The sequence below is a fragment of the Oncorhynchus mykiss genome, chromosome Y (genome assembly GCF_013265735.2).
Source record: "Oncorhynchus mykiss isolate Arlee chromosome Y, USDA_OmykA_1.1, whole genome shotgun sequence".
Classification (NCBI taxonomy): Eukaryota; Metazoa; Chordata; class Actinopteri; order Salmoniformes; family Salmonidae; genus Oncorhynchus; species Oncorhynchus mykiss.
The window spans coordinates 19,979,268-19,995,259 of NC_048593.1; positions in this window are offsets into that span (position 1 = coordinate 19,979,268).

Here is a 15,992-nt window from a genome sequence, read left to right on the forward strand (position 1 = left end):
GAGGTGAGCCAGTTGCATTACACAGCTCGAGCAAGACATTCATCAGCATTTCTCTGACTACGCTCCTCCATTGAGTAAAAAAAAACGTTGAATTCCAGGAGGACCATGAGCTGTTGCTATCGACAAGGTGTCTGATTCATCATTTACACCTCGAATAGAAGTAGAGGGACTTGTGTCAGAGGTTACTTGTTGTGAGCGCTGAGGGAATTTTATGCACTTGGCCAGCTGATTCTGCATCTTTGTTGCATTCCTCACATATCATTTGGCACAGTATTTGCAAATGTACACAGCTTTTCCTTCTACATTAGCTGCAGTGAAATGTCTCCACACATCAGAAAAAAACCTCAAATACAGTTCCATGTACAGATAAATAGTTAAGCTGTTAGATTAAGATAAATGTTTTAAAATGAAACGTGTATGGAAACAGCAGGCTCAAGCAAGCTAAAACCCACATGGTAGCAAAAACTAACTTGCAGAAATTGTTAACAAGTTACAAATGATTATAAACACACTTTGCTGTAGGCTACTATTTACTAGGTAACAAAACATCATGTATGTCATATAAAATATATTGACCCCACCCAGTATTGTAATCAAAACTTACCAGAAACCATGTAGTCCTTGGCTCAGACAGTGTAGTAGTGTCGGCACAATAGCATCTCATTAGTGTGCAAGATCTTGAGAATCAGCTGCACATGTAATAGAAGAGTGTGTTGCACATGTGATGGAAGAATGCACTGTGCATGCAGAGGGTTGCAATTCCATTGAATTGGAGATACTTTAACCAAAATATGCCACAAGACCTAGAATTGCCTTATGTGTATCCCACAAAAAAAGGTTAACTGTTATAAGCTAACTTTTTTGATCAATTTAAGCAAAATTCCCCAAATTGTTTTGAATTTATCATCACTTTAGAAAACGTTATCCATTCCGTTGTGTTAGGTTTTGAAACAACATCCACAACAGCCATTTTTTACCCTGTTTCAACCTGCTTTTGAACAAATTTCTTCAAATTGATCATCACAGTGAGGCGAGTTTTAAAAGCATGATACTGTTTTGAGTGGCTGTTAGGGTACTACCTACACATGTCCTGAGAGCATAGAGGAGATTACCGCGACTCAACAGTCACATGGAATTTTACTGGCGTTGCAGCGGTAATATGGTCACTGCTACAGCCCTAGCTGCTATTTTATTCTATGTGGACTCCACCGGAATTCTTGGTGTGCACAATACTGTACCTGATGAAGAGGGATAACATAAGGCCAGGGGTTTATTCAGCTCTCTGACATCTCTCGGTGTCAGTCTGTGCTGTCTGTGTTGCAGTATCAGAGCCTGCAGCTGAGGAACCAGCTGGGCCGAAGAAGACCCCATATGGAGATGTGATGGAATGACCACAAGACATACTCATGTACAGGCAACCCCAGCTCTCTGCTTCACATCACACCAGGTCAATCCCATCAACGAGCACATTTATTTATTATGGTTTGACTGTGTCACCACCAATGGACGATGTTCTGCCACGTTGGACTTCTTTTCACGCAGCTTAATTGAACCCTCTTTTTGGAGCAGAGAACCTTGTAAAGGGTTTAGTTAGGACCGGGACAATACCAGTATCTTGATATTTTTTTTCCATGGCCAAAATAAAATCACGAAGCAGACCTAATTCTTTGTTCCTTTAAAAACCAGCTGTATGTAAATAATTGTGTGCTATAGCTTGGAAAATGGATGTGACTGGATGACAGCATCATGTTTGTTTTCAACATTAGGGCTGTTTTCCTAAAGAAGTTAAATCTGCTTCATGTTTTGTTTCCTTACCATGATACTAATGAGTATGGTGAAACTGGTATCCTCCCGGCCCTCGTTTCAGTTGATTATTGTATTTCTTCAGATTTGGCCACCTTGACTTGTGTCCAGATGTGTACCGTATAGCCTATTGTAGGGGTATTCAGCTCTTACCCTATGAGGTCTGGAACCTATTGGTTTCTGTTCTACCTGATACTTAATTGCACCCACCTGGTGTCCAAGGTCTAAAACAGTGATTAGAGGGGAACGATTAAAAAAAGCAATGGAACTGGCTTCAAGGTCCGGAGTTGAGTTTGAGGGGCCTAGTGCATATGTTATATATGGAAAAGGTAGGGGGAAACATTGTTATTCTCTGTCACAGAGTGGTCCTTGGGACGCAAGTGAAACTTGAGTCTTGAGGTTGAATAAACAATGTCCATTTGATCACATCCTGAAAATACTGGGTTTATTGCAATAGAAGTCATGACCATCATCATCAAGCTTTTATCTCCTCAAAGATAATCTACCGTTGACACATGGAAGTAAGGGTGAGATTTCCAGACAGATATGCTGTGGGATTTGGAACCGGATATGAGGGCTGATGATGATGCTGCATTTTGACAGCAAATTTGACAGCAAATTTGAAGCTCATGATCATGTATTATTCTTTATGTATGGGTTGGCATGTTGTATGGTGAAACAAACCTGTAGTTTCATAATTTGCCACTAGTGGTCAGTATCGATTATTGAGGTTTTGTATAACCGCTGAGCCTGTAACACAGTTTGGGACAGGTTATAGTCACAGAATAACATACGGTACTAGATATAAAGGGCATGAGGATGCCTCACTTACATGATGCTTTACTGTTTGACAAAAGGTCTGATAGAATTCCATTGTAAGGACTGTACTGCCTGCATTCATTAACTTGGTGAGCAGCTCCCTTAAGAGTTGACCAACCCTTTCTGTTCTTAAGAAATGTGCCATGTGATGCATTAAAACATATGTCAAGGGAAGACGCTGCCCTAATAACTTGAGATCTTGTGTTATCATTAAGTGATTGCAGGTGTCAAAGCAATGTGTATTTTCACTTTCACATTTGTGAGTACTTTGCATGATATGCTGAATTCTGTTCATTTAAAAGTCAACGGAAGTTCCACTGATTTAGAAGACAGCAATGATGACTGGAGGGAAAGAAGGGAATTAAACTCCCAAGTTTTTTATAGTAAACTGAAAGTAAAACAATAACTAAACATGAAATAAACCATTTAATAATCTGAAATAAAATAATTAAGCCCATTTGGAAAAGCTAAAACTATACTAAAACTATTTTGCCTGGCTACCCAAACTCCTTGCTCCGGCCAAACGCTACGCCCACAGACGTCAGTTTCTTCTCCGCAATGAGTCTGGATCTGAGTAACTCCCCGATGAGTTCTAGAACGTTAACACATTCTAACCGTTCTGATTGGTCCCAGAAACCGATGGGTTGGGCCAGAACCAGAACACACAATCGCTGATTACTTTGTTTCGTATGACACCCCTCATTTTGACATCACCACAAAGGACTTCAACGAGGGCAGTCTCAGACTGAAGTATGTATCGAATATAGAGGCCTCCCGAGGGGAGCAGTGGTCTAAGGCACTGCATCGCAGTGCTAGCTGTGCCACTAGAGATGCTGGGGCCAAGTCCATACTCTGTCGCAGCCGGTCGCGACCGGGTGACCCATGGGGCAGCACACAATTGGCTCAGCGTCGTCCGGGTTAGGGGAGGGTTTGGCCGGCAGGGATGTCCTTGTCCCGTTGTACACTAGCAACTCCTGTGGCGGCCTGGACGCAGTGCACGCTGTTACTGTCGCCAAGTGTACAGTGTTTCCTCCGACACATTGGTGCGGCTGGCTTCCCGGTTAAGTGGGCATTGTGTCGAGAAGCAGTGCGGCTTGGTTGGGTTGTGTTTCGGAGGAGGCACGGCTCTCGATCTTCGCCTCTCCCGTGTCCGTACAGGAGTTGCAGCGATGAGACAAGACTGTAACTACCAATCGGGTACCATGAAATTGGGGTAATTCAGAAGCTTGGGGTTTTCAAGCTTCTGAATCTTCCGGGTCACATTGAGATTAACTTTATGATTGAAAGGTCAACTCAGCGAGATCATGTTGCCTCGAGCAGCACCACAGATATTGGGTGTGTTCGAGCCGTAAGGCTAACGAGTCGATTGTATACAAAATTCGGCGAGTAAAGTCGGGGGAGGTGCAACTGTGACAGTGGAAAGTCAGACACGGGTGGTTTTCCAACCGCAAGGCTCAGATCAACATTGCAGTGTCAACATAGCTGCTTTTATTTATACGAGGTTTTTAATTATAAATGTGGAAATATACCCCTATAACACACAGTCACAAACTGAAAACATAACGTCTCAAATCTACTGTTCATTCCTATACCCTTTAGCTTTAGAATAGCGGACAAGTTGGTTCCTGTTTCAGTCATGTCTTTGGTCATGTTTGCGTGGGTCACCCAAAAACACCCTTATAATTGGTTGACAAATAGTGCCTCCCACAATGCAGGAGATGGCTGCATGGTGCAGTTGGTGAGAAGCAACAGCAGCGACTTGAAGGCGACTTAATCAAAAACAACCTTACCTTTGATCACATGGTCATTGACTAGACAAAATGTATCCGCTCGAAGGGGATGAGCGTGATGCAAAACTTTGCTCTCTCCTACAGTCATTGGTCATGTTCGAGAGGAAACCACTGGGAACTCGGAAATCTCCGACTTAGTTGCATTCAACTCGTAAAAAAATAACTCAGACTGGGATTTATTTGTATTTTTATGGTCATCTAACTCGGAATTCTAAGTTGGAAACTCTGGCCTCTTTAAATCAGATCTTACTAATTGAAAACTAACTGAAACTAAACTACATTTCTAATAAAAATCTTAAAACTAATATAAATAAAAACAGCTATAATAACCTTGGTGAGCACAGACACCATGCAAGCTAATGTGATGGTGTCTGTAATGATTCATAACACAATGTTCATTCAACTAAAGCAGTTGAAAATGGAGAGGCTAAAACGGTCAGCGTTAGTGTTAATGTACAACGTTAACGTACAGGATTTGCCTCTGAAACATTCATTAAACAGATAATGTTTGCCTTTATGTCACAGTATATATATACACTGCTCAAAAAAATAAAGGGAACACTAAAATAACACATCCTAGATCTGAATGAATGAAATATTCTTATTAAATACTTTTTTCTTTACATAGTTGAATGTGCTGACAACAAAATCACATAAAAATGATCAATGGAAATCAAATTTATCAACCCATGGAGGTCTGGATTTGGAGTCACACTCAAAATTAAAGTGGAAAACCACACTACAGGCTGATCCAACTTTGATGTAATGTCCTTAAAACAAGTCAAAATGAGGCTCAGTAGTGTGTGTGGCCTCCACGTGCCTGTATGACCTCCCTACAACACCTGGGCATGCTCCTGATGAGGTGGCGGCTGGTCTCCTGAGGGATCTCCTCCCAGACCTGGACTAAAGCATCCGCCAACTCCTGGACAGTCTGTGGTGCAGCGTGGCATTGGTGGATGGAGCGAGACATGATGTCCCAGATGTGCTCAATTGGATTCAGGTCTGGGGAACGGGCGGGCCAGTCCATAGAATCAATGCCTTCCTCTTGCAGGAACTGCTGACACACTCCAGCCACATGAGGTCTAGCATTGTCTTGCATTAGGAGGAACCCAAGGCCAACCGCACCAGCATATGGTCTCACAAGGGGTCTGAGGAGCTCATCTCGGTACCTAATGGCAGTCAGGCTACCTCTGGCGAGCACATGGAGGGCTGTGCGGCCCCCCAAAGAAATGCCACCCCACACCATGTCTGACCCACCGCCAAACCGGTCATGCTGGAGGATGTTACAGGCAGCAGAACGTTCTCCGCGGCGTCTCCAGACTGTCACGTCTGTCACATGTACTCAGTGTGAACCTGCTTTCATCTGTGAAGAGCACAGGGCGCCAGTGGCGAAATTGCCGATCTTGGTGTTCTCTGGCAAATGCCAAACGTCCTGCACGGTGTTGGGCTGTAAGCACAACCCCCACCTGTGGATGTCGGGCCCTCATACCACCCTCATGGAGTCTGTTTCTGACTGTTTGAGCAGACACATGCACATTTGTGGCCTGCTGGAGGTCATTTTGCAGGGCTCTGGCAGGGCTCTGGCAGGCGGAGGTAGCGGTCCTGCTGCTGGGTTGTTGCCCTCCTACGGCCTCCTCCACGTCTCCTGATGTACTGGCCTGTCTCCTGGTAGCGCCTCCATGCTCTGGACACTACGCTGACAGACACAGCAAACCTTCTTGCTACAGCTCGCATTGATGTGCCATCCTGGATGAGCTCCACTACCTGAGCCACTTGTGTGGGTTGTAGACTCCGTCTCATGCTACCACTAGAGTGAAAGCACCGCCAGCATTCAAAAGTGACCAAAACATCAGCCAGGAAGCATAGGAACTGAGAAGTGGACTGTGGTCACCACCTGCAGAACCACTCCTTTATTGGGGGTGTCTTGCTAATTGCCTATAATTTCCACCTGTTGTCTATTCCATTTGCACAACAGCATGTGAAATGTATTGTCAATCAGTGTTGCTTCCTAAGTGGACAGTTTGATTTCACAGAAGTGTGATTGACTTGGAGTTACATTGTGTTGTTTAAGTGTTCCCTTTATTTTTTTGAGCAGTGTATATATATATATATATATATATATATATATATATATACATATATACACTGAGTATACAAAACATTAGGAATACCTGCTCTTTTTGTGACCGACTGACCAGGTGAATCGTTATTTATTTAATTTTTATTTCACCTTTATTTAACCAGGTAGGCCAGTTGAGAACAAGTTCTCATTAAAAACTGCGATCTGGCCAAGATAAAGCAAAGCAGTGTGACAAAAACAACAACACAGAGCTACACATTGGATAAGAAAACGTACAGTCAATAACACAAAAGAAAATCTGTCTACAGTGTGTGCAAATGAAGTAAGGAGGTAAGGCAATAGATAGGCTGTAGTGGCGAAGTAATTACAATTTAGCAATTGACACCGGAGTGATATATGTGCAGATGAGGATGTGCAAGTAGAAATACTGGTGTGCAAAAGAGCAGAAAAAACAACAAATATGGGGATGCGGTAAGGGATGAGGTAGGTAGTTGGTTGGATGGGCTATTTACAGATGGGCTGTGTACAGCTGCAGTGATCGGTAAGCTGCTCTGATAGCCGATGCTTGAAGTTAGTGAGGGAGATATAAGTCTCCAACTTCAGTGATTTTTCCAATTCATTCCAGTCATTGGCAGCAGATAACTGGAAGGAAACGCGGCCAAGTGAGGTGTTGGCTTTGGGGATAACCAGTGAGATATACCTGCTGGAACGCGTGCTATGGCTGGGTGTTGCTATGGTGACCAGTGAGCTGAGATAAGGCGAAGCTTTACCTAGCAAAGACTAGATAACCTGGAGCCAGTGGGTTTGGCGACGAATATGTTACAAGGACCAGCCAACGAGAGCATACAGGTCGCAATGGTGGGTAGTATATGGGGCTTTGGTGACAAAACGGATGGCACTGTGATAGACTAGAGTGTTGGAGGCTATTTTGTAAATGACATCACCGAAGTCAAGGATCGGCAGGATAGTCAGTTTTACGAGGGTATGTTTGGCAGCATGAGTGAAGGAGGCTTTGTTGCGAAATAGGAAGCCGAATTTAGATTTAATTTTGGATTGGAGATGCTTAATATGAGTCTGGAAGGAGAGTTTACAGTCTAGCCAGACATGTAGGTATTTGTAGTTGTCCACATATTCTAAGTCAGAACCGTCCAGAGTAGTGATGCTAGGTGGGCGGGCGGGTGCGGGCAGTGATCGGTTGAACAGCATGCATTTAGTTTTACTAGCATTTAAGAGCAGTTGGAGGCTACGGAAGGAGTGTTGCATGGCATTGAAGCTCATTTGGAGGTTTGTTAACACAGTGTCCAAAGAAGGGCCAGATGTATACAGGATGGTGTCGTCTGCGTAGAGGTGGATCAAAGAATCACCTGCAGCAAGAGCGACATCATTGATATATACAGAGAAAAGTGTTGGACCGAGATCGGCCCGAATCCAGGTGTTAGGTTCTAAATAAACAGAGTAAAAACTCACGGACGATTAGTAACGCTCAAACCAAGTTTATTCACCCACTGGGTCACACAGCTGCATAAGACAAAGACATGTTTCCACCAGCACAAGTATATACACCCCAACGTGGGTGAAGTCTCCTCCTTCCCTCTAAACATGACATCTTTATTGCTAGGCAGAACTTTAGTGATATCTGCTCTTCCTCACTTCATCTGACCTGACCTCGGCCCCAGATTCCTCACTCCTCCCCGTAGGATCCCTGATGTCTAACAATAAGATATTCTAACAGAATGTAAAAGTTCTACATTCCCCTCTCTCCTTCAGTGACTTGAACAAGGATATTTCATATTTTCAAGGTTAGAAGTCAGAACCCATCATAGGTGAAAGCTATGATCCCTTATTAATGTCACTTGTTAAATCCACTTCAATCAAGTGTAGGTGAAGGGGAGGAGACAGGTTAAAGAAGGATCTTTAAGCCTTGAGACAATTGAGGCAGGGATTGTGTATATGTGCCATTCAGAGGCTGAATCGGCAAGACAAAAGATTTAGGTGCCTTTGAACAGGGTATGGTAGTAGGTGCCTGGCGCACCAGTTTAAGTGTGTCAAGAACTGCTATGCTGCTGGGTTTTTCACACTCAACAGTTTCCTGTGTGTCTTAAGTATGGTCCACCACTCAAAGGACATCCAGTCAACTTGACACAACTGTGGGACGCTTTGGAGTCAGCATGGGCCAGCATCCCTGTACAATGATTTCAACACTTTGTAGAATCCGAATAGGAGGGTGTTCCTAATGTTTTGTACACTCAGTGTATATTGCAAACGCTACGACTTTGGTCAGCATTATTTAGGCATGTCAACACTAGCTGGCTCACATATGTGTAAATCCACTCTCACACCTCTCTTGTGAGAATTTGCTCATCTGGGTTGAAGCAGAGGTGAGAGCATGAAATTGTGACCATATGACACAAGTCAGTGTATTCTACTTCCTCATTGCAGTAACAGCCTGTAGTTATGGCCCTGCTCTGTAGATTATTGCCATTCAGCGCTCCTGACAGAATAGATTATGACTTGTACCTCACTCAGAATCCATCTCTCACCAGCATCTGCCCACACATCAGAGGAGAGGTGTATATGTCCCATCTGCTTTGGTCTCAGTGAATAGCTGCTTGTCCGAGAATGAGAAATGCTTTTCTTTGCCATTGAGGGCTGACAGGGTCTTATTTGTGTACAGTACAACAGGTAATCTGGGCCCAGCAGATTGATAACCTGTGGTGCAGCGACCAGGGATTAGCCATAAGAGAGTGGCAAGGGGTCTCATAATGCATTGGCAGCATGGGGCAGCCAGGTAAGGTGAGACACCTTGCTAAATGTGCAACCAGAGGAGAAAAAAATTATATATTACTTGTACTCCACACACAGATACGCGTACAAAGCCCTCCCTCGCCCTCCATTTGGTAAATCTGACCACAATTATATCCTTCTGATTCCTGTTTACAAGCAAAAAATTAAAGCAGGAAGCACCAGTGACTCGGCCTATAAAAAAGTGGTCAGATGAAGCAGATGCTAAACTACAGGACTGTTTTGCTATCACAGACTGGAACATGGGATTCTTCCGGGATTCTTCTGATGGCATTGAGCAGTACATCACATCAGTCACTGGTTTTATCAATAAGTGCATTGAGGACGTCGTCCCCACAGTGACTGTACATTCATACCGCAACCAGAAGCCATGGATTTACAGGCAACATTCGCACTGAGCTAAAGGGTAGAGCTGCCGCTTTCAAGGTGCAGGACTCTAATCTGGAAGTTTACAAGAAATCCTTCTATGCCCTGCGACGAACCATCAAACAGGCAAAGCGTCAATACAGGGCTAAGATTGAATCATACTACACCAGCTCCGATGCTCGTCTTATGTGGCAGGGCTTGCGAACTATTACAGACAACAAAGGGAAGCACAGCCGCGAGCTGCCCAGTGGCACGAGCCTACCAGACGAGCTAAATCACTTCTATGCTCGCTTCGAGGCATGCATGAGAGCATCAGCTGTTCCGGACGACTGTGTGATCACTCTCTCCGTAGCCGAAGTGATTAAGACCTTTGCTCCGGGCACACGTCCTGTCCTTTGATTGAATCTGTAATACCAACATGTTTCAAGCAGACCACCATAGTCCCTGTGCCCAAAAACACAAAGGCAACCTGCCTAAATGACTACAGACCCGTAGCACTCATGTCCGTAGCCATGAAGTGCTTTGAAAGGTTGGTAATGGCTCACATCAACACCATTATCCCAGAAACCCTAGACCCACTCCAATTTGCATACCGCCCAAACAGATCCACAGACGATGCAATCTCTATTGCACTCCACACTTCCCTTTCCCACCTGGACAAGAGGAACACTTATGTGATAATGCTATTCATTGACTACAGCTCAGCGTTCAACACCATAGTACCCTCAAAGCTCATCACTAAGCTAAGGATCCTGGGACTAAACACCTCCCTTTGCAACTGGATCCTGGACTTCCTGACGGGCCGCACCCAGGTGGTGAGGGTAGGTAGCAACACATCTGCCACGCTGATCCTCAACACTGGAGCTCCACAGGGGTGCGTGCTCAGTCCCCTCCTGTACTCCCTGTTCACCCACGACTGCATGGCCAGGCACGACTCCAACACCATCATTAAGTTTGCAGACGACATAACAGTGGAAGCCTGATCACCAACAACGACGAGACAGCCTATAGGGAGGAGGTCAGAGACCTGGCCGGGTGGTGCCAGAATAACAACCTATCCCTCAACGTAACTAAGACTAAGGAGATGATTGTGGACTACAGGAAAAGGAGGACCGAGCACGCCCCCATTCTCATCGACGGGGCTGTGGTGGAGCAGGTTGAGAGCTTCAAGTTCCTTGGTGTCCACATCAACAACAAACTAGAATGGTCCAAACACACTAAGACAGTTGTGAAGAGGGCACGACAAAGCCTATTCCCCCTCAGGAAACTAAAAAGATTTGGCATGGGTCCTGAGACCCTCAAAAGGTTCTACAGCTGCAACATCGAGAGCATGGTTCCATCACTGCCTGGTACGGCAATTGCTCGGCCTCTGACCGCAAGGCACTACAGAGGGTAGTGCGTACGGCCCAGTACATCACAGTACATCAACCCCCCCAACACGTATTTTTACACTGCTGCTACTCTCTGTTTATCAGATATGCATAGTCACTTTAACTATACAGTCATGTACATACTACCTCAATTGGGCTGACCAACCACTGCTCCTGCACATTGGCTAACAGGGCTATCTGCATTGGGTCCGACCCACCACCCGCCAACCCCTCTTTTACGCTACTGCTACTCTCTGTTCATCATATATGCATAATCACTTTAACCATATCTACATGTACATACTACCTCAGTCAGCCTGACTAACCAGTGTCTGTATGTAGCCTCGCTACTTTTATAGCCTCACTACTGTATATAGCCTGTCTTTTTACTGTTGTTTTATTTCTTTACTTAACTATTGTTCACCTAACACCTTTTTTGTACTATTGGTTAGAGCCTGTAAGTAAGTATTTCACTGTAAGATCTACTACACCTGTTGTATTCGGAGCACGTGACAAATAAACTTTGATTTGATTTGACACCACTGGGTGACACTCCCAGCTCTCCCTGACAATCTCCAACTGCCTGGGGCTGCTCCTCAGCTGGGTCTGTCTACCAGTAGTTTTATGTGTGTCATAAATACATTTCATCCTATTGACTCTGAATGACTTTTCAGGTAGACAATGGTGTGTCTCACGCAATGCATTGGCCAACAACCCAAAAACGACAACCCCAAGATTGACCCAGTGTAGTAGTGAAGTTCAGTCTTCTCTAGAGTAGGGTCCTTAAGGATAAAAATAAACAGAGGCTGGGTAAAACATGAAGATGTAGTATGGCTCAAGCTCCTTGTCTCAAGGCGCTCAAAATCATACTTGAACTAGTGTCAACAGACATACCCAATTGGTGTGACATTTCTGTTGTACATACCAGAGGTATGTTATTACCATATAGTGGCAAGCACACTGATAAACAATGCTTCCAAAAACAAGAACACATTTTTCATCGTAAGCCCTGCAGTCACATGATGGATTCTATAGAGGGCTTAGAGCTAGACATGCATTACAATCTATAAATAAATAGTGTATTTATAGGAGTTTGAGCAAGGATTTGGCTTTGCATCAGTACTGTAAGAAAAACACAGTCCGTTTTTATACACCATTTTATACACCAACAGAGTCTGTTTTTATATTTGCATAGCTGAACTAGTTTATTTTTTCAATTTTGTTTTTCTTAATGGAGGCCAGTGAAACAATGGACTCCTTTTACACATAACTCCCGGGAGAAACTAGGTGACCAAAGTCCAGGCCCTTAGGCACCCAAAGAAGTGCTTAAAGAAAACCTCTTAACAATACTAGGCGCCAGGAACAGACTGGAGAAGTGGATTGGCATGGACGAAACTCATCCAGGATTGGACTGTTTTCATTTGATGACAGACATGAAGTCAAATCATAACTGAAGGCTAAACGAGAGAAATACTTGATACTATCTGTTCTCTCCTTTAGTCTCCATGGCCTAAATTCACTTCCACTTCCTCTTTGTCTTCCACTGTGACTAAGCTTTGATTAAAAGACTGTGATTTTGAAGCACTTCCCGAAAAAGAATACTGCAGTGACCCAGCTCTCAAATAATTTGCCACATGTAGTGATATTGTTGAAGGGAGAGACAGAAATACAGAGAGCAAGCAAGACACAGAGTGAGAAAAAAAAGGTATGGTGTGTGTGTGTGTGTGTGTGTGCGCACATATGCACGCCTGAGGGCCAGGTGGCCAGTGGGGTATGGTTCTAATAAGTAAGATTAACAATACCAGGGATAAGTCCCTCAGCGCACAGATGGTTTAGCTTCCACTCATGATCTGTGGGCACTGCAGTGAGTGTGTGAGCGTGTGTTTGTGTGACTGTGGCGGTGTATGCAGGGCTCTAAATTAAACATCGTAATTGGTAGCACTGGTGATAAAAAATCAAAAAAAAGCTTTAGATACAGCCTATATGAAAACAAGCTACTTTTGAAGCATGTTGTGCCTTTAGAAACTAATATGTAACCCTGTAAATAGCCTACATTAGTTTATTATAAAAGCTCAAATGTTCATATTCATTACATATGATAAGCAAGACACAGAGTGAGAAACTTTTTTTTCTCACTCTGTGTCTTGCTTGCATATATGATTGAGATGAGATTCATTACATTGAAAATTGTACACTGTCTTTTTAAAAATGTCAGATTTGTGTTGACAAGCAAGAGATCTGTCATTCATTCGTTGCTATGATCACTAATCTCCTGAATCTCTTTTCCTTTCTTTATGTGCCGCCAAATGTTTGGATATACTGATAAACAAAACAAGTTGTTAGCTAGCTAGCCAATGGGGAAACGTAACTGAACGACGGGCGAGTAGTTTTAGAACGCCCCACGACATGGTTATGAATGTAAAATGCTGTCCCGGTGAACCGCAATAGGAAGATACAAATGTTGCTTCGGTGTCTTCTATCTAGAAGCAAGCCATTTTCGCTGTAGTAATGTTGCTCTCAAGACAACTGGGAACTCTGAAAAAAACGACGTCAAATTGATGTCTGTGATTTTCAGGTTGAAAAGTCGGACTGTGCATATTCACTATATCATTGTTGGGTCAGTGCCACTTAAAATAAAAGTTTGATTTTGGACAATTTCCTCTTCCAGTTTTTCAAATCAAATGTTATTGGTCTCAGATGTAGCAGATGTTATTGCGGGTGTAGCTAAATGCTTAGATGGACATCATCTTCTATTTGCGACTCCCTTTCGCCTAGGCCTATTATATGTACAACGTTGTTTTTATGTATCTGTTTGTCAGTGTGAGCAGAGTAGGCTAACCTGTAATTTGTCGTATTAAATCAGATTTTGCTAATGTCTCCAGTCAGTGGCGACCCTTCCGGGGAACCTTGTTCCAGAGCTCCGACTTTTCAACCTGAAGATCACAGACGTCATCCTCGCCAGGGATAAGGGGGATGCTCTCCGCTGGAGCCAATAAGATAGGCTATACTGTTGTTCGGTCAATTAAATTGAGAGTTGTGATAACTAAAATACAGATTCGTATTTGCATTGTCTTCTCTTTACCGCAATAGCATTTACTTTACAAACTATGTTTTCCCGCTATTATATTTTGAAATATTGGGATCTGCTTGGCTTGGCCTGGACTGAATTTTTCACTGCCAGTCGCAACTCAAAAATAATCTATTTGGTATTGGCAACACGTGCTGCCCAAATTGTACGCGCCGCCTTTCTTTCCGACTGTAGGCAATTAAGGCAAAGTGATGGTCCACATTAGGTTGACATAAAATAAAATAAACAGGAAATTACTATGAAATAATAAAATATCAGTTGTGGATATTGCTTCGTTTTGATTTGATGATTGTATTGCTTGTCATACTTGTCATAACATCATAATCTCATCTCTGCTTAGCTAGATAACGTTATCTATGTGCTCCCCATACTATGCTATCTTTAGTCATCCTGTTTAGCAAGGCTAACCTGCCTAAGGATGCTGCAGAGCTGTCTGACGAAATTATTTTACTAGTTCTTTAAACTAGATAAGACACTTTCACGCACTGTCTCTATCCCTCCCCCTTGTCTTTGTGTTGTGTACATGCGGCCAATGCCGTCTCTCTGTGTGTATCGAACCTAAAGTAGAACATAGCCGGGGTAAAAGTGTCTCCGTCTCTGAGCCAAGAAAACAGGCGCAATGGATTAATGTCATTGTAGTTAATTGCCACCTTTCTGTGCGGAACTAATTGGAATATTTGCTTAATGAAAACTACAACTCCCTTCAGCCCAGCGTCAAACATAGTTCTTCACTTGGTCTCTTTCATTAGTGATTTTATTTCTCTCGAGAAATGGCGCGTTTGGCAAAGAAAAACCGAACTAAATGGAATTCAAGTAGCCTAACTGAACTGACATCGGTCAATTAGTTGTTTAATAGTCCCTAACCGAACCCCCGAAATGTCGGTTAATCGCTCAGTACTAAAAACAATCCACAACTTGATTTTTTAAAAAGAAGCTAATGATCCTCTGTGGTACAGTCATAACATTTTTGAAATATTTTACTTATTTTTGTATAGAAGGGATTTGGCTAATTAGGTTATATACTTTTGGGAATTCAATTTCCTTTACAGAAAGCATTAAGCATTGAGGACTCAATTGCATGACCCTGTGAACCTACCGATCAGTAAAAGAGCACCCCTCCCATTGAACTCTCTCTCAACAATCAATACGTCTGCAATAGTGCTGTGTTTACTGTGTGACAGGATATTAATTTATAGATCATAAATGCATAGCCTGTGATATATTTTGCAGTGAAACTAAATGACATCAATTTCAAAGTTGAGCTCAAGGGATAAGATAAGAATTCAAGTCTGAGCAAGCGAGGCTATAGGATAAAATGGGACTAGAAGACTTGACTTGTGTTATAAGAACCCTTTTTCTAAAGATCTTTTATGATATTTTTGGTAATATGAAGCCATACAAAGCTCTATGTTGAACATTCTGAAAGATAAGTTTTCAATGGAATGTAGCTCTGTGATACAATGTTATACAATGTAGGCTATACATTGTGTCACAATGTATCATAAGCATGATACTATGTACAAACATTATAATAAACATATTGTAAAAAAGACTGCCTCTGGTTTTTTTAACAATAAAACCCACATGTAGGGAGGGTAAGGAAACATATTTCCTCACAAAAAAATTCCTGCGGGTAGGGTACGAATCCGAGGGTGAATAACGTCCGGCTTTATGAATAACAAAAGCACAACTCAAACTTCTGCCTTCCACAACCTCCAACCAATAAGCTCACGGCAATTCTGACCATGACCAATGGCTGCGTCCCTGGACAAATCTGCGCAGATGTTTGAAGGGCGGTCCTGTTGAAAAAGGTATGCTGGAGCCGCAAGACTTGGGAGGGAAAGTAGATACTTTCGTTAAGCGAAGGCATAAAG